General features: G+C 35.3%; 1 pseudogene; it reads right to left on the bottom strand.

Moving 5' to 3' along the window:
• Positions 1–122: 122 nt before the first annotated feature.
• On the bottom strand, positions 123–6,212 carry LOC141690465 (hypersensitive-induced response protein-like protein 1; annotated as a pseudogene).
• Positions 6,213–12,221: the final 6,009 nt, after the last annotated feature.

Below are 12,221 nucleotides of genomic sequence, written 5' to 3'. Positions count from 1 at the left end.
ATATTAAAAACATACAAAAATATGGAGGCGAGAAAATAAAAAAAACAAGAATAAAAAAAATTACATGTTGATTACATTTTCCATTTGTTTGTTTATATATCTTATAATGATTGTGAATATTATAAACGAAATCTTAACGTTAACTTAAAATTAGTTAAAAAATGTGTATACTTATTAATTTATATGATATCAACTACATTTTTTGAAATATAGTTTATTATAAATATATGTTGCGAGTTGCGGTTGCGGTTTTGCGATTTTCAAGAATTTAAAACCGCATCCAAACCGCGAATGAGCGGTTTTTAAAATTTAAATCCACAACCAACCCGCGTTTCGCGATTATCCGCAAAATGCGGTTCGGTTGCGAGCGGTTAAGCGGTTGGATGCGGTTGAGCGGTTCGTCTATACAGCCCTAATCCAAAGGGTGGGAGCGAGCCCGATGTGTGAACGGGTAGATTGTTGGAGTTGTCCCACATCGTTTGTGGGAGGGGCAGTTTGCTAGTATATAAGCAGCCAGATAACTCCATTAATATGAGGCCTTTTGGGAGGTGCCCAAAAATAAAATCATGCGGGCTCGAGCCCAAAGCGGATAATATCGTACTAATGTGGAGGTAGGTTTGCTAAGCCCAACAAGAATTGTTGGGTTTGTGGAGTCTATTAATTAAACCCGTGAAAATAGACTATTCAGATTCAGATTAGTTTATGGATTAGTTTACTTTTCAGATTTGGACTATAATTTTGATTTAGGCCTAGTTTCTTCTCTTATAAATACTCATGTAATTGTAAAATCATAACACAACAAATTGTGAGAGATCAATACAAAATTGGTGCATCTTGTGGAGTAGGAATTTCCGAACCACATAAATCTTTGTCTTGTATGACTGCCGTTTATTTTCTTGTTCTTGTTTATTCGCTTTGGGTTTTGCTTTCGTTGTTGTATACTCAATAACTGGTATCAAGAGCCTAGGTTTTCAGGCGAGTGGGAGTGATGGCAGAAGACGGGAAGGTAAAGATCGACAAATTTAATGGCAAAGATTATGGGTTTTGGAAGATGCAAATTGAGGATTATTTGTATCAGAAAAAACTACATGAACCGCTGAAAGAGAAGAAATCAACTTCAATGAAGGAGGAAGACTGGAAGTTTTTGGACATGCAGCCTCTGGGGGTTGTCAGGTTGACTTTGGCGAAGAACGTTGCTTACAATATCGTCAAGGAAACGACAATTTATGGTTTGATCAAGGCTTTGTCAAACATGTATGAGAAGCCGTCTGCTTCGAATAAGGTGCATTTGATTCGCTTGTTAGTTGCCACTAGATTGAATGAAGGCGATTGTGTTGCTTATCATGTGAACGAATTTAATTCCATCCTAGTAAGATTGGCATCAGTGGATATTAAATTTGATTATGAATAGAACCTTGAATGAGAGGGCCAAGAGTATGAGATTACATGTAGGGTTGCCAAAGATGTTTTGGGTTGATGCAGTTAGCACAGCTGCGTATCTCATAAATAGAGGACCTTCAAGTCCTTTGAGGTTCAAGATTCCTGAAGAAGAGTGGCAGGAAAAAGAGGTAAATCTTTCACACTTGCGAGTTTTTGGTTGTGTTTCTTATGTGCGTGTTAAAGAGTGTGACAAGGACAAGCTTGATCCGAAAGCAAAGAAGTGTATCTTCATTGGTTATGGCTCAGATGATATGGGTTACCGTTTCCGGGATGAACTGACTAAGAAGGTCGTTAGAAGTAGAGATGTTACTTTTAATGAGAATGCAGTGTATAAGGATAAGCTTGTAGTCGATTCTGAGTTTACAAAGGAACAATTTGAGAAAAAGGAAGCAGTGCTTGAAGATATTACAGAACAGATCTTGCAGGAAATAGTGGGAGTTCGTAGAATGTTGATGACGGGGTTCCAGTATCTCCACAGACCGAGGTAAGAAAATCTAGCAGAAGTGTTAGGCCACCACAAAGATATTCTCCTTCAGCATATTATATGTTATTGACCGAGGATGGGTAGCCTCGGTGTTATTCAGAGGCAGTACAAGTGGATGATTCAGTTCAGTGGAAATCAGCCATGGACGAGGAGATGGGTTCTCTTGAGAAGAATGAGACTTGGTCTTTAACGGAGTTACCAGCAGGAAAGAAGACTTTATAGAATAAGTGGGTGTTCAGGATCAAAGAAAAACATGATGGCAGCAAGAGATACAAGGCAAGGTTAGTAGTCAAGGGTTATCAACAGAAAATTGGTATTGACTATACCGATATATTTTCTCCTGTTGTTAAGATGACTACAGTTAGAATTGTGCTAAGTATTGTGGCTGCAGAGGAGTTATATCTAGAGCAACTAGATGTTAAGACCGCGTTCTTATATGGTGATCTTGAGGAAGACATCTACATGGTTCAACCGGAGGGATTTCAGGTAGCTGGGAAAGAAAACTTTGTTTGAAAACTTATAAAAAGCTTGTATGGTTTAAAGCAAGCACCGAGACAATGGTACTTGAAGTTTGACAGCTTTATGATGAAGAATGGGTACACGAGGAGTGCTATGAATCATTATTGTTACTTTAAACAGTTTGATTCATCTTATATCATATTATTGTTGTATGTTGATGACATGTTGATAGCAGGATCAAACATGAGGGAAATCAACAGGTTAAAAAGACAGATGTCTGAGGAGTTTGAGATGAAGGATATGGGTGCAGCAAAACAAATACTTGGTATGAGCATCATAAGGGATAGAGCTGAAGGTACTCTAACATTATCTCAAGAGAAGTATGTTGAGAAATTGTTGCAGAAATTCAATGTCCAGGATGCGAAGACGAGAAGTACACCGATGGCGATACACTTTAATCTCACAAAGAAGCAATCACCTAAAACGGATGAAGGCAATAAAGATATGGCTAAAGTTCCTTATGCATCTGCAGTTGGCAGTTTAATGTATGTTATGGTAGGTACAAGGCCAGACATTGCTCATTCAGTGGGAGTTGTTAGCAGATATATGTCTAATCCGGGAAGAGAACATTGGGAAGCAGTCAAGTGGTTGTTACACTACCTGAAAGGCACATCCAAGGTTGCACTATGTTTCAGTGAGAAAGATGTTATCTTGGAAGGGTTATCTGATGCAGATTTGGGTGGATGTTTGGATACAAGAAAAAGTACAACGGGTTATATTTTCACTTTGGGTGGCACCGCAGTTAGTTGGTTGTCTCGACTTCAAAAGAGTGTTTCTCTTTCAACCACAGAAGCAGAATATATGGCTATCTCTGAAGCTAGCAAGGAGATGATTTGGTTGAAAAATTTTCTTGAGGATTTGAGCCAGAAACAGGCGGACGGTGCTTTGTATAGCGACAATCAGAGTGCTATTCATCTTGCGAAGAATCCCGTATTTCATGCTAGGATGAAGCATATTCAACTGAGATGTCACTTTACAAGAGAGTTGATAAGCAATAGTACTTTGTCCTTGAAAAAAATCCTTGGTTCAAAGAATCTTGCAGATTTGTTGACTAAGGTGGTTACGAATGAAAAGTTGAAGCTTTGCGTAGCTTCAACTGACCTTCAGAATTGATTGATGAGAAGGCGCTGCACTAATTAGAGTTATTGATTGAAGAATTGATTTTACTAGACTTATAATAGTGAAGTGAAGATTGGCCAGACTCCAAGTAGGAGATTGTTGGATTTGTGGAGTCTATTAATTAAGCCCATGAAAATAGACTATTCAGATTTAGATTAGTTTATGGATTAGTCTACTTTACAGATTTGGACTATAATTTTGATTGAGGCCTAGTTTTTTCTCTTATAAATACTTATGTAATTGTAAAATCATAACACAACAAATTGTGAGAGATCAATACAAAATTTGTGCGGCTTGTTGAGTAGGAATTTCTGAACCACGTAAATCTTTGTCTTGTGTGATTGTCGTTTATTTTCTTGTTCTTGTTTATTCGCTTTGGGTTTTGCTTTCGTTGTTGTATACTCAACAATTGTTGGGCTTGTTGAGCATACCTAACTCCACATTAGTATGATATTGTCCTCTCTGGGCCGAGCCCGCACGGATATGTTTTTGGACACCTCCCAAAAGGCCTCATACTAATGGGGTTATCTGGCTACTTATATACTAGCAAACTGTCCCTCTTACAAACGATGTGGGACAACTCCTAACAATCTCCCCCTTCACACATCGGGCTTGATACCTGTCGGATCTGCCTCCTGATTGTGTGATATGGCTCCCCCTTGACCCATACTAGAATCTTTCTGGCTTTGTGGCTCCCCCTAGGCCCATACTGAAAGGCCCATCTGCCTTTTCCTTCTGCCCATTCTGGGTAACACATCTGCCTCGTCCTAGGCCCATTTTGGAAGCCCAACTGAGATTGTTCTGAACCGTTACAACCTGAAGCTATGATACCATTTGTGGGGCTTATCTTACATTAGTATGATATTATCTGCTCTGGGCCGGGCCCGTACGGATTTATTTTTGGACACCTCCCAAAAGACCTCATACTAATGAAGTTATCTGGCTGCTTATATACTAGCAAACTGCCCCTCCCACAAACGATGTGTATCAAAGAACCACATAAACTATAATTAAGACCAAACTTCTGGATACATTCTTGAGAAGGCGGGAACCCGAATACTGGGCAGAAGATCCCTGAAGAAGTCAATCACGAATCTGAGTGGCGACATCACGACCTGCACCAGGGCCGTGAGTTATGAACACGGCAGAAGACTTAGATGCAGCACCTATTTCCTTCATGGTGTCGAAATACTGTTTGACGAGAACCATGTCCATTACATACTTTGCAGTTGTGCCTGGCACATTAACTGAGAAGCCTAACACGCTATCTCTTAAACCATCAACAATTGCCTGGCGCTGACGTGCTATACCCACACCTGAGAGGTACTTCAACTCAGCCTCTCCTTCAGCTCTCTTGATTTGAAGATTTTTTTTAGCCTCCCTTCTCATTAGCTGCCATCCTCAGCCTCGCAGCTACAATAATTATAATATTTTTAGATGCCAATATCAAAGTTTATCTCAGTTTCTCAACTAGAATTAGACTCAAAAAGGATTGACAGGTTCTGAAAGAGCAATTAAGGCTTGTCTTACAGTCCCGTTGTTCAGCTCTAACACGAAAGTTAGAAACATAAATCCCTTGACAAAAAGGTATTAGGATATACATAAAGTGAGGTGATGCATCATTCTAAGATGTTAAAGTTATTATGTTTAGACTCAAAAAGGATTGACAGGTTCTGAATTGGTATTAGGTACGCATTAAGTGTGATATAAGAACTTTACCAGCATTGAGTTCATTCATTGCTTTCTTAACATGCTCATCAACTATCAGTGTCTCGACGATCTCAAATCCATAATGTGACATTGCCTGTAAACAGCAAAAACCAAACATTGTCATGGGCACGACAATAACTTGATTTCACAGTAATGCATATTCACCTCTCAGATTCTAACCTTTTCAAGTTGTTCTTCTACTGCCTTGGCAATGTCAGTTTTTTGCTCAAACGCGTCATCCAGGTTCAGTTTTGGAACCGTACCACCTCTGATAACTACATAATCAGAAAAAATATTTTATGTTTCAAAAAAATAATTTACAGCTGAATTTTAACACACATTCATTAGCATAAATGTATAGACCAAAGCAACACAATTATAATTAGGCATGTCTTCATTTTTTGGGTTAGATCTGTACCATCAAAGACATAGGCCTGAATCTGGGAACTTGTATTAGTGAGTCGGTACCTTTTCAGACAAGGCACGGTACTGAACTATTGCTATAACATTGACAAATACATTGTTCTATAATCAGAAAGAATCATCTCAGTTCTGATAACATAAAAGAAAACCTCTCGGGTTTTATAAGAAAAGAAATTCAGCAATGCATCTATATAAAATTACGAGGAAAAAAGATTTGGGACTGGAGATTGGCCATAACAACTAACAAACTAGGAAAGTTAGACACAGCATTTTGAATTAGTGTTGTGAACATTAGTATCAAAATGACATATAGACTAAAGAATCAGACCTTTGTTTTGGTTTCACTTTTGACTCTCAGCTCTTGGACCCTAAGAGACAGATTACCAGCCAGCCGATACCCAAAGGACCATGGTAGGCAATGACATCCTGGATCAAGTACATGGCTGAATTTTCCAAACTGTTCCTTAATAGCGACAGTGGACTGATCAACTTTAACGCAACAGAGGAGGTTACCCATATTCTGTAGCACAAGCATTTGAGGGAGTGTTAGTTGAGAAATTAAAAAATAAAAACGTCTATTGCAAATCTTTAAGACTAATAAGCGCAGTACAAGATAAATTTTGGAATGCTAGTCACATAATAATAATAATAATAATAATAAAAAAAAACTATGCAGAATTAACTACACTGCTGAGTATGTCTAACAGATTTTTATGCGGAATTTAATAATACAACTAGTCATAGTTAGCAGAGAAAACAGAAATCAAGTCATAGAACAATAACACAGATCAAAACTCAACACGAAGCAGTAGTGTAAATTGGAGACAAGTTTATTTACATAGATGTAAAATGGTGAAAGACTTGCAGTGAAAAAACAAGGAAGCAGCAAGGGAAACTCACCCTGATGTGAAGTTGGAAGGGTACGAAAAAATAACAAAGAAAAGAGAAGACTCTTGTGTTGTGCCAAAACACTAAGCATGTGTGGTATAGGCTATATAAAGATCAAAATGAATAAAGGATCGAACATTTTAGTGACATGGTCAGTGTTACAGATTTCGGAAATCGGAATTATTCGGTAGAGGTACCGATTTACGATTTATTGGAGGATTTTTAAAAAAAGTGGATGATTTATCGGCAATTTATCGGAAATCGGTCAAATCGGACAAATATTTTTAACTGATTTTTTAGTGATTTATCGCCGATTTTTGAAAAATCGGCCGATTTTTATAACAGATGACACGTGGTCCATAAATAGTTCAGGTAAGGTTCTGGTGGGAAATTATGGGCTTGCTTCGGGATTTTATCATTTTTTTTATTAATAAAAAAAGAAGCTGTTTTGAGTAGGGATGTGCATTTAAATTTAAGTAATTATTAATATGTGACTGTTAAATCATAAATCAAAATCCAACTAAGCACAACTTTTTGATCAATAAATGAAAGACAATGTGTTGGTGGATCAATGATTATTGCTGAGGGGTTAAAAAAACTCTAAGCACAGTATACAATTGTTTTTAGTTACTAATCCCAGATCAATTTATAGGTATTATTATGAAATTTTAGAGATTCAATAATTTACAATGAGTTAACACAAATTAGTCAATATTTTCTAGAATAAAACAGGAAATTAAAAAAATTGAATCTATTAACCAATCACGATTGTTATTCTTAATATATACTACATAACTTTATCTAACCGTAATGTATATTATAAGCTGTAGTGTTCCAGAAATCGCTAGGCGTGCCAGGACGGTGAGGGTACCTTCGAGAGATTAATCGGTAAGTCGGAGATTAATCGGACCGATTAATCGGAACATTAATCGGACCGATTAATCGGAACATTAATCGGAAAAATATAAATATTATTTTTAATTTTTATAATTATATAATGATCAACATGTCAAATATTTGTTTGAAAAAAATAAATTAGAATGGTATTAAACAATATCTACATATTTGACATGCGTTATCTACTTATTGAGTTTACATTGTTAACTATATTTTAATTCACACTTTTAAATTAATTATAATATGTTATTTTTATGTATTAAGTGAGAAAATAAATATATTAAATTACTTGTTACTTCTTACCAATACTTTATATTATAAATTGACATGATATTGTGTGAAATTATGAAATGAATGATTTAAAATTATAAAAACGTAAAAAAAATATTTTTTTAATTATTTTCCGCCTAGACCGCCTATGACCGATTTTTGACCGCCTAGCCGCCTAATCCCGATTTTGACCCGATTTTTTGAAAAAACGCCTAAATTACCGCCTAGGTCCGTGTCGAGGCGTTTTATCACCGCCTAGGCGGTCGCCTATACCGATTTTTAGAACACTGATTACAAGTAAAAATCAAAACATATTACCGTATATTATGTAGTGATAATATATTAAGATCACTTTATTAATTGAACAATTAAGTACTGCCAAATTAATTATGACAATTAATCACACGAAACAAAAAGATATTAAAAATAATTAGGTAATATTATCTTTATCCTAGAAAATTAACAAGGCACGGTTTTTAAACTAACAAAGCAATAATATAAAACCAAAAGCACGATATAAATTAATTAAAAGCTAACTAACCTATAAACGCATATAAACTCACTTGTACAAGAACTAAATTCAGAATTAAAAAGAAAACAATATGATTTAAATGGACAAGGCATACTTCCTACGTGTAAACTTGTAACCGAGCAACGGAGTAAAGGAACCGGAAAATAAGTTAAAAGTCGGGCAAAGAAAAGCGTGGTTGGTTGATAATTAATGTGTCTATTTAACGGGAATCAAAATCTGATAGAATATATATTTGTGTATATTTTATATAATTAGGTTCCCATATTAATTCTATTTTGCTTTTAATTGGATTTTTATTAATTAGTTTGTAATATTTTATTGCAAGGAATACTAAATTGGAAAGGATTGAAGTTAAATTAGAAGAAAAATTTGGATTTGTTGGACCGTTTGCGCGAGACTTATTGTTTGGACCGTATCTTGAGTTCCGTACATTGGATTTTGGCAATTCAACAGCAATGAGATTCTCTTGAATTAGAGAATGGTCCAGATTTCAAAATCCAGTTGAATCAACCCAGTAACAGAAGAGAAAAGTCAACTACGAATTCTAAACTTGAAAACCTTTTCGGTTTGGGAAACTTTTGTTTTATTCCTATAAACAATAAAAATACTTTTTATATTAGTTTTATATAATTAGCGATAGGAGATACGTATCCATAGTCACCAAGAGAAGAAGCTAAGAGGAGAATGAGGAGGACTTTATGCTTGAAGATTTCAATATCAATAACATAAGGATAAATCTTCTTACTCTACACTTTGTACCGTATTTTAATCTTCTCATATATCATATCACTTTTGCTATGATTATGGTTGGCTAGTTTATTATTGTTGGATGGCTGTTTTGAATCCCTAAACTTTATGACAGTTATACAGTTTTGATTTTCTGAGTTGTGTTCTTTATTGTGCCACGTCAATGCTTATAGAGATGCATGAATTAATTATGGTATGTGGTCATCCAAATATGTTTTGTGATTGCTATATCTGTAAAGTCAATTAATCTTTGTATGTTGTCATGGGATTAGTTGTATAACTGTCTAATTCATTTTAACCTTCTATGTGGTCATGGGGTTATAAGAGTAGCAGAACTTGTTTCTATGTGGTCATGGCAGGTTCTCTATAGGTATCTTTCGGAACATATCAGACGATTTCAGAATTGTGTCATGAATTTAGGATGGATCTACATGCTTTCCAACACGTTTATTTAATTCTTCACAAACAAACTTTTTTTTACTTATTAGTTAATTTAGATGTTAAATAAACAAAACAACTTTATTCTTGATATTATTAGCGAAATAGAAGAAAAGTGAGTCATTGATCCTTGGCGTAAATCGATACCCTATTTACTCTACATTACAAACGACACAAAAAGGGTTTAAGTTGAGTCACATCAATTTTTGGCGCCACACCGCCGGGGATTGAAATTTGCTTTTCTTTTGTTTTATTTTTGTTATACATATTTTTTTTCTTCTTTTTCTTTTCCATCATTTTTCCGCCTATTGCTTGTTATATTTCAGGTATAAGTGGAATTTGACTAACTAGCATGACATCAATACAAACACTTCGTGATGATGTTGGCGTGTCAATTGCTAATTTTTGGCATTCTTGTATGGTTTATCCTAGCTCAGCTGAAGGGAGGAGTAGTACTTTTGAGCTCAAACAAAATCTTCTTTCGCGATTGCCAGTATTCCATGATCTTCCAACTGAAGAGCCAAATAAACATCTTTTTAGATTTGTGATCATTGTTGAATGTATGGGACCAGATATGGCGGATCCTGAAATTTTAAAGATATGGTGGATCCTGAAATTTAAAGATGAAAGCTTTTTCGTTTTCTGTGCGTGGAGCAGCTTTGGACTGGTTTGAAGATCTGCCTGTGGGATATATTACTTCTTGGGAGAAGCTAGAAAAAGAATTTTTGGAGACGTGGTTATGAAGATGAATCAAAAGTGTAAATTTTCTGCAACTCCTACAACTACGAAACCACAACAAAATTTTGAGTATGTGAATGTCATTACAACCAACAACCCATTAGGTGAAACAAGTCTGAATTCAAAAGCTAATGACATACATGATGTGCCTATGGAAGAATTTGATATTCTGCATGATGATAGTGAGGAAGTGTGTTAGTCGCTAAACACGCGCTAATAATACACGCAAGTATACGAGTTCACAAGTAGTATAGAATTTTTTCTAGTTCGTTCCTATAGAGACTACATTGGTTAACTAATTAACTCATGCACTTAAGCAACAATGTATGGTTATTATTTAATGCTAAGACGATAACTAATTGAGATTATTTATAAATATGAATTAAACTAATAATTATAACTACGAGAATAAGATTAATTGAATTAATAAGTATGACAAACATGGGATTCTAACTTCATTAAATACTTCATTCAATAGCCTTATTATTTTTAACCTTAGCATGCAATGGTGATGACACTAATCAGATAACACGAAACAGATAAACGCCAACTTTCGTTGCACGAGTACCATACTACCAGACATCCACAAAAGAGATAGAAGCTGAATATATACCAATTATATTGAGACCCTATATGTCTATAGAATTTGACAACATAACGGTTTAAGCACAAGTTATCTATGTTGTAAAAGACATGCCTGTACTTTAACAAGACTAAGACAACTTGTCAATCCTAAGTAAGTTGTATTGTTATCTAAATTTGTATTCTGTACTTGTAACACTTAAAGTCTGTAAAATTGTAAAGGAGCAGACTGAAATCTTTTTCCTAAAACAGTATCAAGCCTAAGGATTCTATCTAGAAGAAGATCATGCCTTTGAAGAATTTTCAAGAAGCTTGGAGTTGAATAAATTTATTTGGAGAAAAATGTTCTAAGTCAAGATCTCTACAAGTCATAGATTTAATATTATAGAGAAGTCATTCGAGAACTCCAGAATGACTTATCGAGAAGTCATTCAAACTCCAAAGAGTACCGACGGATAAGCAATATCTACTCGACGGATTAGCTATATATCTACTCGATGGATGAACAACATCTACTCGACGGATGAGCAATATCTACTCGACGGATGAGCTATATATCTACTCAATGGATGAGCTATATATCTACTCAACGGATAAGCAATATCCACCGGGAATTGAGAAGTTAGGAAAGCTACTCGAGAACTCACTAAGATATCGATAATTTATTCTTTCACTAGAGAACTCAGAGTTATCGACAAGTCTATATCCATTCGAGAACTCCGAGATATCTACAAGTCAAGTGAAGTTATGAAGACTAGAGATCTCGATGAGCTGAAGACCTCTACAAGCCAAACTCATTATGGAGTACTAGAGATCTCGATAAGCCTTTGTACTTATCGAGATATCAAGTGTTCTAATAATTCAAACTGGAGATTTCGAAGTACAGTCTCAAAGTACAGAATTGCAGATCAGTTTAATATCCAAGATAAACAATCAACAAACAATCCAACAGCTGGATTGACAAGTCTACAAAAAGAAGCTTGAAGTGTGTGCAAGATCAATGGAAAAGATTAACTGACAGAGGAAGATTAAAGTAAACACGGGATGCTAAAGATATGCAAATCCAGAAATGGAAGATTTGCTTTTCTATAAATAGAAATGACAAGTGACAGTTTAGAAAATTTAATAGCATGTTTATTATCCACTGTGTAAACCAACAGTTAACTGAGATATATAGTTAACACTGGTCCTCTAGTTAGTTGTAACAATTTAGATCAAAATTGTTGTAACACTCTCGAGAAGAAGCTGAGCTCTTTAATTTCGAAGAGCTTAGAAATTTTGTAGAAAAACATCTTAATTTTTAATACAAAAATTAAGTGAGTTTTGAAGATCTGTGTTCTGTATTTTGTGCAAGTTTATAATTTCTGCATGAACACTTTTCTATACAAGATTTAATTTACTTTGTTCAACCATTATCTTTCAGAAAAGCCTGAA

The sequence above is a fragment of the Apium graveolens genome, chromosome 10 (genome assembly GCF_009905375.1).
Source record: "Apium graveolens cultivar Ventura chromosome 10, ASM990537v1, whole genome shotgun sequence".
Taxonomy (NCBI): Eukaryota; Viridiplantae; Streptophyta; class Magnoliopsida; order Apiales; family Apiaceae; genus Apium; species Apium graveolens.
Note: the sequence above shows the minus strand (reverse complement) of the source record. Positions and strands in the feature narration are given on the sequence as shown.